Below are 13483 nucleotides of genomic sequence, written 5' to 3'. Positions count from 1 at the left end.
CATTAATACAACTCTATTGTTTAATAAAAAGGATTAGCAAACCCAAATACTGACACAGTGAGATCTGAAAGCTGGACAGACTTTCCCTAGAAAATCTGGGTGATGCCAAATGGGAGCTATACTATTCCCAAGGCATGGGCAAATAAACTGTATAATTATATATGATCTAATTGTAAAGTGCATTTCTGTATTTATGAGAGAGGGTGAAGCCAGGCAGTGGTGGCATACACCTTTAATCCTAGCACTTTTGGAGGCAGAAGCAGGTGGATCTCTGTGAGTTGAAGGCCAGGCCAGCCTGGTCTACAGAGCATGTTCCAGGACAGCCAGGGCTACACAGAAAAATCCTGTCCCCCCCCAAAAAAAGGAGGGTGAAAAGGAAAAAAATGAATAAGAAAAGGAGCTGGGCATTTGTGGCACATGCCTTTAATCCCAGCACTTGGGAGGCAGAGGCAAGCGGATCTCTGTGAGTTCAAGGCCAGCCTGGTCTCCAGAGCGAGTGCCAGGATAGGCTCCAAAGCTACACAGAGAAACCCTGTCTCAAAAAACCAAACAAAAAATAATAATAATAAATAAGAAAAGGAGAGAAGGATCAAAATCAAAAAGGTCATTTGTAATGAATAACAGTTGCCTTCATTACACACACACACACACACACACACACACACACACACATATGTATGTGTGTGTCTACTCTCTATTCCTACTGAAAAGCAATTTCATCTAATTGGACAAAGGGGAGAGAAAAGCCTCTCTTTACGCCAGAAAAGCACCCTCTGAGTCATGGTATGGATGGCAGCATCTCCTGAACCAGGAAACCTATTAAATGCAGTGCTACCAAGTAATTACATAGCAGCCCCTGGACCATAACCAAAGATTGAGCTGTAAAATGTGAAGAAAGGGCCAGAAGGACATCCAGCACCGGACCCAGTGTCCAGACAGGTGGATGTGGAGATGGGCTGATTTAAGTCAGAGCTGTGGGACTGAAAAGATAGTTCAGTGGTCAAGAACATACTTTGCTATTGAAAAGACCAGGGTGGCTCACAACCACCCACAACCCCAGTTCCAGGAGATCTGATGCCTTCTTCCGATGCCTTCAAGGTGGTATGAGCATTTGTCCACCTCTGCTTCCTGACCAAGGATACAAGATGATCAGCTGCCACCTGCTCCTGCTGCCATGCCCTCCCTGCCACAATGTATCACAAACTGTAACAAGCACCAAGTACACACACACACACACACACACACACACACACACACACACACACACACACACACACACACACACGGCACACATGGCACACACGGCACACACGGCACACACACATACACGACCAACTTCCTCACAGCTCCACTGTGGCAAGGTTCTGTCCTGTGGGTTTCTTTGTTTTATGGTTTGTTTGAAGAGGGTGTATTAACTACTTGTCTCATTGTTATGACAAAATACCTGACCAAGGCAACTTAAGGGAGGGTTGTTACAGCCACAGACGTTCATCTCAGAAAGTCTCCCAAGGATGCAGAGGGATCTTATGGCAACTTTAGCTCTCTAGCTGCTGCCTGTGTTCACTCCCAACGCACTTGGGAACACCGCAGCCACAAAGTATGTTAGATCTGGGAGAGCCTGACAGAATCCTCCCAGTCCACAGAGTGAAAAGCTAAATATGGCCAGCAGAGGGCCCTGATATGTTGGAAGGAAAACTGGCACTGCAAACTCTCCTTGGTGACATCAGACTTGCAACAGTTGAGCCTTGGTGACGACTCCCCAGGTCCAGCTGTGCCCCACCCCCACCCCTGCTGCATCCCTGCCAGTAAAAGATCTACAAAGCTGCTCCAAAATCACATTTTTTAAACTGCACATTTAGCAGGACATTTTTCTCTATTGCATTTTCCTAAATCTCTTAATTTTTTTATTCTCCTACATACATTTATCTAATATGGTTATGCTTTTTCATAACATGGGGTGATAGGTTTTTTCTTTAGTTTTTTTCTTTTTCCTTTTCCATGTTCCCTTCTTCCCAGCCCCAACTCCCTCTATAGATGCTAGCATTTTCATTTTATTGAGCTACTCTCTTACTCTTTTAAATTTTTCATTATTTTCTTACATGTACCTTACTTTAACTTTGGACATTTTTTCACTAATGTGAATTCCTTTTCTTCTCCACCTCCCCACTCCCATTTCTTGCTTCCTTTCTATTCCCCTCCCTAAGATTCTTGCCCATTTCCCTTCCCTCTTTTAATAGACTTACCCTTGCTTCTCCTTGATGCCCTCTCTCTCCCAGTCTCTTCCTTTGTCTCTGTGGCAGTTTGAATGTAATTTGCCCCCATAAGCTCACAGGGAGTGGCACTATTAGAGGTGTGGCCTTGTTGGAGGAGGTGAGTCTCTGTGGGGGTAGACTTCGAGGTCTCCTTTGCTCAAGCTTCACTCAGTGTGATATTCAGACCACTTCCTGTTGCCTGTGGGTCAAGATCAAGGACTCTCAGTTCCTTCTCTAGTATCATGGCTAACTGTACACCACCATGTTGCACCTTGATGATAATGGACTAACCCTCTAGAACTGTAAGCCATCCTAATTAAATATTTTTCCTTTATAAGAGTTGCCATGGTCATGGTGTTGCTTCACAGCAATAGAACCCCAGATAAGACAGATTCAGTCACTATTTCTATACTTACCATGCATCATTTTAATTTCAAAGCATCTTCTATGATAGTTTACCACTTTCAGTTCTATGATTGCTTGTGATACATCAGGACATGCAATTGATCTGAAGCACATTTCTATATCTTGTATGGTTTGATGTTGTTGCTGCTACAGCAAATTCATTTCCTCTTCACTGAGTGATAGTGTACATTGAACCTTCAACTGTAAGATATGTAAGCTATGAAGATATTATGAAGTCCCTCAAAAGCAACTGAAACAGATGTACAAACCAACAGCATATGCAGAAACCAGAACACAAGAAACAAACAAAATAAAGCAACATGACTCCTCTGAAAGGTTATTACCCCTTAACTATTGCACTCATGACACTGAAATAGGTTAATGACCAATGAGAATTTCTTTAAAGGTTTTCCTGGAAAAAAGGATCTGTGACAAACTACAAGATTAATTCCATCCAAGACCTAGAAAGGAAAGTTATCAGCAACAAAGAAGAAAGTCAGCAATGTAGATGAGAAAATCAGCAAGATGGCTGAAAAAGTCAGCAACATGGAAGGAAAATATCTGCAAGGAAAACTGGATTTAACAGCAAACAAACAGAAATGCTGGAAGAAAAGAAATTATTTTTTTAAAAAAAGCACACAGGAAAGACTCAGCAACAGACTCAACCAAGAAAAAGAAAGCATCAGGGATGGAGGACAAAGTTGGTGATTGGCCAAGAACAAATATCAATTTAGGACAAAACAGATGAGCAGGACCACAACATCTAAGAGCTATGAGATGAAATCAAGAGATCAAACCTTCAAGCCCACTGCATAGGATAAGGACCTGAGATGAACACTGACAGCATAGAGAATTGACCCGATGCAATTGTAGCAGATTTCTCAAAGCTGCAGAGAAAAATAGAATTTCAAGCATGAGGCGTTTAGAACCCCCAAGTAGACATGACCAGAGAAGATCCTCCCTGTGACATATACAGTCAAGATATAAAAGTACAAAGCAAAGAAACAACATGAGAAGCAGTGAGGGGAAACCACCAACTCATTTCCAAAGGTAGAAACCATCAGAGTAACAGTGGATCTCCTCTCAGCACACACAAAGCCTGGAAGGTATGGAAAGATGCAGTTCAAGCACTGAAGGTAGCTGCTATCGCTGGCATAGACACTCTGGATTTGATAGCTCAGGCTTCAAAACAAAATTAAAAGAGATGACGAAGGCCACGTAGATGAATGAAAGGAACCAGTCACAGAATGGACACAAACATTTTAACTGTTCATGCACCAAATATTAGGGTACCCAGTTTTATAAAAGAAACACTAAGGGGCATAAAAAGTTTAATAAATCCTAATACAGTAATAGTGGCGCCCCCTCCAGTTTGCACTATGGGCACCTGTGTCACTTTATTCAGACTGGCTGTCACTAGGTGAATCTCGAGCTTCCACCCCTAGCCAGGAAGGTATTAACAATGAATACCTCTCGGGCAAGGAAAATAATTTTGCTTCAGTGGAGTGTCATGGTTGTCTACTGTGACCACCATGGATTGGCCCCTTGACCTGACTGGGGACAGTGAGGGAATAAAGGAAGACAGATATACAGACAGAAAAGATGGGGTCAGGTGGGCTGTGCTCACTCTGATACAGGGTACCAACTATACAGCAACTCTTGTGTATTCCCATACAGCACAGGGAAGAGTTAGTTGGCCTCAGTAGGAGGTCTCTGTAGGCCAGCAGGTTCAGACTGGGAACATCCTGGTAGAAGAAGCTGCAGCTGTCATCATTAGCATTCAAACAAGAGGGAGGCTGAGCCATCCTTGTGAGCCTCACCCAAGGAGAGGGGGTTGTAGGCCTTGCCAACTTCTCACGGGTCTGAAGCATTGGTCCTTGACAGGACTGCACCCATGACAATACACTTTTCCTCAGTACTCTACACTCTCTTAACATATTCATTCAAGGCTTCCTTGGCCCCCTACAGTGAAAGGGTTCAGATGTTTGAAGAACAGCAAACAGGAAGGGCTCTCTTCTCTGAAGCAGGCCAGGGGACCCTCTATCCAGAAGAAAAGGAAATCTATCTATAAGGACACAGAGGACAATCTGAATCAATGGATCTTGCTGCTTCCAAGATGATCACACACACACACACACACACACACACACACACACACACACACACACAGAGAGAGAGAGAGAGAGAGAGAGAGAGAGAGAGAGAGAGAGAGACAGACAGACAGAGACAGAGACAGAGAGAAAAAGACACAGATCTGCAAATGAGTGGGAAGGACTTGGTGATTAAAGTCCATTCCAATCCCTAGTTCCTTGATTTCAAAAGTAGAAAAATTACATGATGTATGCATCAAATTATTCTCCTTGCCCCAAAATTCATCTATTGAGGCCTCATTCCCCAATATCCCATAATATAACCATGGCTTTAACAAGGTCATCAAGGGTAAATTAGGCCCTATGGGTAGGCCTTTATCCAGTCTAACTTACAGCCTTTCAAGAAAAGGACCGAGGGCCAGGGTGCATGCCTTTAATCCCACCACTTGGGAGCAGAACCAGGTAGATCTTTATGTGTTCAACACTAGCCTGATCTATATAATGAGCTTTAGGCAAACCAAAGTTATGTAGTGAGACCTTGTCTCAGAAACAAAAAACAAACAAGCAAAAAAGGCAATAAGAGAGAAAGAAAAAGGAGAGTGAGAGACAAGAAAATACTAGAGACCATTTGAACAGAAAGAGAAATAAATGTGAGGAGGTCACACGCAAGGGAAGGGCATGTGAGGACACAGAGACATGCCATCTGCCAGCCAAGGACAGAGAGCTTTGGGGAAGTCAAGCCTGACAATACACTGAGCCCGGACTTCAGCCTACAGAGCTGAGACAGTAAATCCTCATTGTTGAAGCCACAGTCTGTGGTACTTGTGCATCACAAATGCAGATGGTATCAGACTAATTGCTGAAAACTTACATTGCCCAGGAAGACTTCCTCAGCAGGAAGCCACCCTGTGATGTTTCTGATGCTCAGCCAATGCACCTGGGCTCTGTGCCATGACCAGTCAGAAACAATTCCATACAACAAACATTGACCACACGCCAGTCACAGTGAGAGGTGTTGGCAAAAACACACCTAATTCTCCAAGGTTGGAGGCATTGGAGAGTAGGAGGGAAGGACAGGTCAATCAAAAGTCCAACTTCAGCCAAAACCCAAGATTTCCTCTCTCATACATGTTGTTGGATTCCCAAACAACTAAGGGATTTAATTAGGACTGTCCCTGTTCAGGTGAGGGGCTAACAAACCACCCTTGGATATGAGAAGAGAGAAAGTTAACCCATAGAAATCCACATACTTGGGCTGGGCGTTGGTGGCTCATGCCTTTAATCCCAGCACTCGGGAGGCAGAGGCAGGCGGATCGCTGTGAGTTCGAGGCCAGCCTGGTCTCCAGAGTGAGTGCCAGGATAGGCTCCAAAGCTACACAGAGAAACCCTGTCTCGAAAAACCAAAAAAAAAAAAAAAAAAAAAAAAAAATCCACATACTTGAATTAGCACCCTACAAAAAAGCCAAGGCTGCTCCTGTGAGGAAGCCACAGCTTAAAGATAATGGAGGAAAGAAAAAGACAAAGTCTGTCCTTGAAGAAGCTTCCCTTAGTGAGGCCTTAATTAGCTCTGGGGGGTGGGGAGGTAACAGGTTTCAAAGCATCTCAATAGTATTCTTATTACAGGCCCAAAGAAGGGCAGAAATGGGATGGATAATGCTCACACTTAAGCTCTGCAGGAGAGAAGGAAGATGGGTAAGTGAGACAAGAAAGATGCAGGGCTGCTGTGCCTTTGTGGCTGAATGCCCTGATGGAGGTGAGAAGCTTTGGAAGCCATCCCATCATCACAAACCCTCACATTGACACCCGTGCTCTATGAGAAAAAGAATATTGCATAATCGATAAAACACTCTTAAAATCAAAGCCCCCCAAATCCACCAACTGGGAATGCCAGCACTGCCAGGTGGCCCAGGAACACAGCCTTTCCTCAGAAGAGTTGGACACTCTGTCCTCTAAGTGACAGCTCTACACTCAGTGCTGGCAGCATGGAAACAGCAGGAGAGCAGCGGAGAAGGATTTCCCCCAATGTCGCTTTTGAAACACTCCCTTTATCTATGTCCTGCTCCAGTGGAAAAAGCCAGTTGCTTATCCTTCCAGGGTCCTTTCTCCAAAAGAACTGGCAGTTGCTTCCAGGAGCTGACTCCGCACGTCTGCAACTCACCTTTGCCCCACAACCATGGCCAGAACTATGTGTCAAGTCCTGAGAGCCACCTCAGGATAAACAGCTGTCTGCCAGTCACCATCTGGCTGCTGTCCACAGGGACAGCAAACAATATTAGGTCCTCTAGGGACAATCCCTGTGGAGACTTAGAAACTGGACATGGCATTTAAATAAATGTGAAGCCTCTGCTCACACCTGAAAGAAGCCCTGTTGTGAAAGGAATGCATAGCACAGCATGTACCCTGGCCTGGATAAAGACAGAATGTCTGGGTCTAGTCTATCTTTGCCATGTGGCTTTAGGTAAGTTACATATTATCTCTGGACCCCTGTATGTCTCGGGTAAGAAAGCTAATCTCTGTCATCAGCTTCCGCCCCTTCCTTTGGTTCTTGTTAGTATTGCTGGGAAACAATCGTAGCCCACGAGAGACTGGCTGCAATCAAAAATAAACCATTAAAGCACCAAATATTGGAAATACTATTTTTTATGTTTAGTGGGGTTTCTCACTATTTTTCTTTCGTTTGAGGAGTGTGCCACCTTTGATGGTGTTGTTGGTTTGATACAATAAAGTTTTAACTCTTGGTACCTCAGAATATTGGAAATGGGGTCTTTACAGATATAATAGTGAAGCTGAGAAAGCATCCTTATGAAAGAAGAAACTTAGGGACAAGCCTGGGGAGACAGTTATAGGAAGACAAGAGTGGCATGCTGCAGGCCCAAAAAGTGCAGAGTCCAGATGGCACCTCCTGGGGAACAAAGGTGTCAATGCCTCAACTTCAGTCTTAACTCCAGAACTTCAGGGGAGTGAGTTTTGATGAAGCCACCAATTTGTGGCACCCCTTTAGGCAGCTGTAGCAACTGATGAAGTAGGTAATATCCACTATAAAGTGAGATGAGTTCACTGCCAGGTCAGAGGACCTAGGCTCTGCCAATCAGGCACACCTGCCTTTCAGGCTCTCAGAGACATAGACAGACAGACAGACAGACAGACAGACAGACAGACAGACAGACAGACACACACACACACACACACACACACACACACACACACACGGGATACTCCCTTACATTGTGTGAATCTATGTCACTGTGATTGGTTTAATAAAGAAGCTGACTGGCCAACAGCTGGATAGGATAAGGTTAAGCGGGAGAACCAGACTAAGGACACTGGGAAGAAGGGCTGAGTCACAGGAGTTACCAGAGAGTCATGGAGAAGAAGCAGGAGGTGCAAGATGAAAGAGAGCTAATGCCAAGTAGCATAATTGTAGATTAATATAAATGGCTTAATTTAAGTTGTAAGAGTTATTTAATAACAAGACTAGCTGTCGGCTGAGCATTTGTAATTAATATTAAATGTCTTTGTGCTTATTTGGGAACAGCTGCTGAGACACATAGAAACTCCGCCTACACAAACACACACACAAACACACACACACACACACACACACACACACACACACACACACACACACACACACCACCACCACCACCTTACACACACCTCACACACATACACACGCATTTCATATGCAGCCCTCACACACCCCTTGTATGCAAAATAGGCTGACGGATTTCTAAACTAATTCATACTTCATCCCACTGAATATCAAAATAACAGTTAATGACATTTAATAAGAAAACGCTGCCTATTTCGTGGTGCTGCACAAAAGTAGGTTATCGTGAAGAGATAGAGGTAGGAGGATCATGAGTCTGGGGCCTCTTGGGCTACACATTTGGGCTGGGTGTGGTGTCAGACTCTTTTAATCCCAGCACTCAGGGGCAGAGGCAGGTAAGTCTCTGTGAGTACAAGCCTGGTCTACACAGTGAGTTCCAGGATAGCTAAGCTAAGGCAGAGAGACTCTAGCTCAGAAAACCAAAAGAAAGAAAGGAGAGAGAGAAATGGAGGGAGGGAGAGAGAGAGGGAAGAGATTATGAGAGAGAAGATTTTTGTTGGGCTTGTTATCTCAACACATGGCACCCCAAGACAGGCCTTTCTAGGACACTGGCTGAAATCCACAGATGGGAAATCCATGTTTGGAGAGCAGGAGCAAGCAGTTGTCAAATGCAGGATTTAAACCCTGGCATTCTGACTATAATAGTGAATAGAGAGATCCTTATAACAGTGCTGAAAGAAATTTCTTTAACAAGTAAAGAAAAAAACACAAACACCACTGACTCCCAAGTAGCCACATGACAGTCCTTTACATTCGCTCTGATGGCCACTTCCATACATTCTTCTGCAAGGTGGGGGGTGGGGTGGGGGTGGGACCAGAATCCTTTTCTGGCAACAGCCCACAAGAAGCCTTGATTGATGGGAACAGCTAAATAATATAGGGTACAAATTATTCAGGCAACAGCAAAGCTAGTGACATAATTTATCTGAGAAATTGTGTTGTGTCAGCTTGTCTTATAAAACCAAATTCATTTTTTAATGTGTTAGCTGTTACAAATTCTGAGACTCTTTGTAAAGCTTGTTTGGCAAATGAGAACAGTTGGGAACATAATAGACACAATGAAAAGAGCTTAAATATCTTGTTCAAATGAGAAATTATAGTAACTGTAAAGTCTAAGTATTAAGAGCATATGTCTATGCCCTCAGTGTTGGTGACCATCAGAACCAAAGCATCATTTTTGGAAGTGTTGGAGTTAGCCTATGTGGTCCAGTAGCCATTTTCTGCTGGAGCCTCAGGAGCAAGGATGAACTGGGCCAGCTGTTATATGCTTCCCAATCTCAGCTAGGAGTCCTCTCCCCAGGGAATTTACTGATGAAGCCAGGTACTGTCTTGAAGTCTGTGGAAAACTACATCAAGTTCTATTGGTTTGTCACTTTCCACACCATTGGATGGGGCCACTGTCGCTCTTTCCTGGTCCAGCCTGGATAAGACATATCACTCTCTGGGCCTTGGCTTACTTACAAAGTCCAAAGGCCACCTGATGTCATTTGATACTACAGATACTCCCGAACCCCCTGCAAGTGCTAAGCTGTCCCTTGGGTCTAATTACTCCCTTACCTCTCCCCATACCCTTGGACCAGCTGAGAAATCTGCTTGCCGAGGCAAAGGATTAGAGTTCAAAATCGAAATGATAAATAAATCTCAGATAAATTGATAGAATCATTAAAGCTGAATTTGTGTCTGCTCCTTGACTCGGCAACTTGCAAAGTATGTGACCAAGAAAAAGAAACTCTCCTCCGAAAGACACATGCTCATTATACACAACAATAGGCACAACCCAAATGTACATCAGCAGTTCAAGAGTAGCTCATAGTCACACATCAGTACCCAGCAACAACAGAATACACCACGTTTACATTCAGCAACATGGGTGGACCCAATGTTGACTGAAAGAGGGTAGACACCAGGAGTGCACACCTCATGATTCCCTTAGGTTCAAGAACTGGAAATACTTTCTGTGGGGAAAGAGGTCAGAACAAGGGTTACCCATGGAAGGGAGGATGGATGTTGACAGTAAAGAACCTACTAAGATGCTGGAAATGTCCTGGATATTGGGCCTAATAACAGTGATTACACACGTCTACACATACAAGGCAAAAGATGCTTATTTTTCTGTATCTCGTTTTTTTAAGATTTTCTTTTAAAGGTAGTTTATTTTGAGGCTCAGGGCTTCAGTCTCAAACTGTGAAGAATAGCGATTATTCTGGTCAACAAGTTTCAGCCAATGCTACCATGCCTCAGGCCTGTGTTCAGGTTAGTTCAGAACTCTAGACCGTAAATAAAATACCTTCAAAAGAACAATAATAATCACTACTATCCACTGAATATTTTCCAGGGTCCATGTATGACTAAGTGTATCCAACTGTTTGGCATTGTGATCTGACATTATCACCTACAAAGTTTATACAAACAATCAAGTTGCAACAAAAACAACCAAAAAAATCATGTTTTAAAAAATCAGTATATCATTTTTGATTTGGGCCACACTCATAGTTATCTTTAGCCACTATGTACACAGCCTATAGACTGCAGGTGTGACACATGTCTAAGGGTGTAAGTTTGATCTCATTCAGTATGGAAAATTTTATTATAAATGTAATAATGTGCACATCACCATTTTTTGCAGATTTTTTTATTTGAATTAGAAACAAGATTGTTTTACATGACAATCCCAGTTCCCTCTCCCTCCCCTCCTCCCCTGCCACCATCCCCCCCAAACTAAATCCCTACCTATCAAATCTCCTTTCTGCACCCCCTGGATGGTGAGGCCTTCCATAGGGTGTCATCAGAGTCTATCATATCCTTTGGGATAGGGCCTAGACCCACCCCGTATGTCTTGGCTCAGGGAGTATTCCTCTATGCATTACCATTTTTTTTTAAATGACAGGCTTTGCTCAAGAAAATCTAGCTGCTAGTGAGTAACAGTCAGGATACTAAAGAAATAATGGGATGGTTTTAGGGCAAGAGGGATGAGTTTTCCAGGAACCTATACTCCAGGCTTCATATTTCTTGGTAATACATTAATCAAATTTTCAGATATGAGGCTGGAGAGACAGTTCAGTCATTAATCTTGTAACACATCCATAAGGACCTGAGTTGGGATCCCCAACACTTACATAAAAGCCATATGCAGGGGTGCCACTGTAGCCCTAAAACTGGTAGGCAGAGACAGGCAGCCCTCCAAAGCTCACTGGCAGTTGGTAGAGACAATCAGTGACTTCTCCACTCAGTGAGAGACTCTGTCTCAAAAACCAAGGTGCAAAGGGATCACAGAAGACACTCAACATCAATCTCTAACCTCCAAATATCACATGGGCACACATGTGTGTGCACACACATGCATATGCACATTTATGCACATGTAAACACTGACAAAAAATTTCAGACAAATACATACCTTATCCTTCCTAAAGCATCCAAGCAACAGTCAATTCAGGAACATTTTTATTTTTATTTTTATTTTAAATAATAATTTATTTATTTATTTTTTAAGAATTTCACACTATATATTTTGATCATATTCCTAACTCCTGACTTCTCTCAGATTCTCTGCCTACCCAACTTCCTTTCCCTCACCTAAAAAGAAAATAAATAATAGTAATAATTATCAAAAACAGCTATTAAAATATTCTATTAAAATAAAATAATTATTAAAGTAACTATTATTATTACAACAAATAAAAATCCACGGGTGTGGGGCCTGCCCTGGATTGTGGTCAATATAGCACATGAAGTGAGGAATACTTTTAAGATCAGAAAGCACATCCAGGCATACAGTGGCTTCTGCTTTAATCAGCAAATATCCTTCCTCCTCTTCCTCTGGAAAAGATTCCACACAGTCCCAGCCAATAACTGAGATGGGCAGTGGCTCAGCAGGCAGGCCCAGAAGAATCCCATCCCAGAAGTCAGAAAGCTCGAGCACTAAAACGAATGGAGGCCAGGACCAAGCCACTCTATAGGCTGGAGCTGAGGACCAGGACACCTGATCCACAGCTTCCCCACTTTTGCAACACTTTTGTTTGCCTTTTGTGGATTCTGTCAATAGAGCTTGCGTTAGTGATAGGGCTCTTGGACACATAAAAGACCCTCAGTTTGAATCAGCTCAAGTGCAAAGGGAAATCCAGTCATAAGATAAACCATGTCAAGTCTGGGGAGGTGGTTCCACAGTTAAGAGCATGGGCTTCTCTTCCAGAGAACCTGGGTTCAAGGTCCTTCACAACCATCTGTAACTGGTCCCCTCTGGGCACATCCAATGCCCACTTCTGGTCCCCTTGGGCAGCAGGCATACATATGTCACACAGACATCATACAGGCAAAATACCCATACTCATAAAAATAAGGAAGAAGAGGAGGAAGTGGGGATCTGCCAGTCTCGAAAAGTTCAGAGATAGGAATCCAGCAGCCTTGGGAAGAGCACCATTGCAGGGGGATGTCCCATTGGGACCCTGAAGGCCATTCCATATAACCCTGTTTCTCCCTTGGCATCTGTTCTCCTCTTCTCCATTACTGTAGACCAGCCTGCTCCACTCCATCCATACATCGCTAATACTGCTCCAAAGATCTATACAGCAAAAATTAATGGACCCCCACATGAAGCCTATCTCTGGTTCTGTTCCTCAAACCAAAAATTAAGGAGAAGGAAGTGTATTCCTTAGCTAAATCAAATGCCCTAGACTAAACAAATGATGGAAAGGGTCATGGCTATGGATCTATAGAGATATGATGACTCTGACCATAGTTCTGTGGATGAACAGAGAAAGAAGTAGTTAGTAGGAAGTGTTGTGAAATATTTGTTTATACTGTAAAGATGTGTCTCTGCATGAGGCACCTTCTAGTTGGTTTAATAAAGACCTAAATGTCCAATAGCTAGGCAGGAGAGAATAGACGGAATTTCCAGGCAGAGAGAGAGAAACTTGGAGGAGGAATCTTGGCGTGCAATTTTGCCAGATACTCAGAGCACTGAGCCACATGGCAGAATTTAGATTAACAAAATCAGGTTAACTACACTATAAGAACTAGCTGGAAAAAAAAACCTAAACTAAGGTCAACCTTTCATAATTAATAAGTCTCCAGTCTCCAGGTCATTATTTGCAGGTTGGCAGTTCAAAGACAGATGGACAAGAAAG

The sequence above is a fragment of the Cricetulus griseus genome, assembly GCF_003668045.3.
Source record: "Cricetulus griseus strain 17A/GY chromosome 1 unlocalized genomic scaffold, alternate assembly CriGri-PICRH-1.0 chr1_1, whole genome shotgun sequence".
In the NCBI taxonomy this organism is placed as follows: Eukaryota; Metazoa; Chordata; class Mammalia; order Rodentia; family Cricetidae; genus Cricetulus; species Cricetulus griseus.
This window is presented reverse-complemented; position numbering follows the sequence as displayed.